Here is a 1,960-nt window from a genome sequence, read left to right on the forward strand (position 1 = left end):
ATGGGCAACTGTGTTTAAATACTTTACAATAAAGATCTGTGAAGTTATTTGGATTTTTACAAATTAACTTTGAAAGACAGGGTCCTGAAAATGGGGTGTTTCTTTTTTTGCTGAGTTTATATTGTACATTTGTAGTTTTTGTCAAAATTGCTCAAGCTCAGGCAATTTGGTTGGGAGTCATTGGTGGACAAGCAGATTTAAGTCAGGAATGAGACTGGAGTATTCAGGAACACTCAACAGCTATTGCAAAGCCATTCTGGTGTGTATTTGGCATTAAAATGTGTATAATTGTCCCACTGAAAAACAAAACTCTATCCCAGGGTTTGGTATTCAGAAGACTGAGGTAGGGTTCCCTCTAACATTTTACCTGGGCTTTGCTCCTTTCGTATTTCTATTTATCCTGGCACTCCAATCCCTGCCGGTTGCAAGCATACCCATAACATGACAATACTTGAAAATACAGAGGATCGACAACATTGCTTTCACTCTACAGTACAGGCCTGTATGATCAAGTAAAAAGAATGAAGCCTGTGTTTTTGAAAAATCCGCTCCAAATCCTCCATTCTGTTTGCAATGAGGCTGTTAAGCAATACTGCAAAACAACAAGGGCAAATGAATGAACTTTTTGGCCTAAATAAAAAACTACAGGCTGGGATCACATCCAATACAACACAACATCATGTTGTGGGTATGCTTCTCACCGGCAGGGACTGAGGAGTAAATAGAAATATTGAAGGAGCAAAGCCCAGATAAAAAGTTAGAGGAAAACCTGCTTCCACCCGGTCCGGTCCTGGGGAAACCAGAGCTTCCGCACCCATCTCTACAACATGACCGTGTCTCACGGACGCCTCCGTATCCCCCAGTCTGGACGCTAATTACCTGTATGCCCAGGTTTATTTCCACTACCCCTCCCTCACCCACGAGGGGGGTGACTCCCATGGGGGCACCTCCAGCTACCAGCTGGTCCAGTGTGTTTACAAGAAGACATCATACGCCAGGCCCATTCAGCTTCTGAAGGGGGTGGGCACCAAGTGCTGGGCACCTGACACTGAGTATGCCCTCCACTCTGTCTACCAGGGAGGCCTGTTTTGAGCTGCACGCCGGAGATGAGATCTTTGTCTCTGTGTTGTCACCTACAGCTGTGCACACAGAGGACTAATCCAGCTATTTTGGGGCGTTCCGGTTTGACCAATGAGCATGGAGGTTATGGATGGGGAAAAAGTAATATCACACAAGAGAACACTAAGCATGGACATAGACTGAACAAAAATATAAAGGCAACATGTAAAGCGTTGGTCCCATGTTTCATGAGCTGAAATAAAACATCATAGAACTGTTCCATACGCACAAAAATATGATTTATCTCAGATTTCTCGCACAAACGTGTTTACAGCCCTGTTATTGAGCACTTCTCCTTTGCCAAGATAATAAATCCACCTGTCAGGTGTGGCATATCAAGAAGCTGATTAAACAGCATGATCATTACACATGTGCACCTTGTGCTGGGGATAATAAAACTGATCTAAATGCAACCCAATGCCACAGATGTCTCGAGTTTTGAGGGAGCGTGCAAATGGCATGCTTACTGTAGGAATGTCCATTAAAGCTGTTGCTAGAGAATTGAATGTTCATTTCTCTATCATAAGCATCCTCCAACATTGTTTTAGAGAATTTGGCAGTACGTCCAACCAGCCTCACAACCACAGAACATGTGGGCGAGCGGTGTGCTGATGTCAACGTTGTGAACTGAGTGCCCCATGCCGGTGGTGGGGTTATGGTATTGGCAGGCATAAGCCACGGACAATGAACACAATTGCATTTTATTGATAGCAATTTGAATGCACAGAGATAACATGATGAGATCCTGAGGCCCATTATCGTGCCATTCATCCCCCGCCATCACCTCATGTTTCAGCATGATAATGCACCGCCCCATGTCGCGAGGATCTGTACACAATTC

At 44.4% G+C, this 1,960-nt stretch overlaps 1 pseudogene; it reads left to right on the top strand.

Annotated features, from left to right (window-relative positions):
- Window positions 1-208: 208 nt before the first annotated feature.
- On the top strand, window positions 209-1,195 carry LOC112228185 (annotated as a pseudogene).
- Window positions 1,196-1,960: the final 765 nt, after the last annotated feature.

Source organism: Oncorhynchus tshawytscha, linkage group LG30 (assembly GCF_018296145.1).
Source record: "Oncorhynchus tshawytscha isolate Ot180627B linkage group LG30, Otsh_v2.0, whole genome shotgun sequence".
NCBI classification, from domain to species: Eukaryota; Metazoa; Chordata; class Actinopteri; order Salmoniformes; family Salmonidae; genus Oncorhynchus; species Oncorhynchus tshawytscha.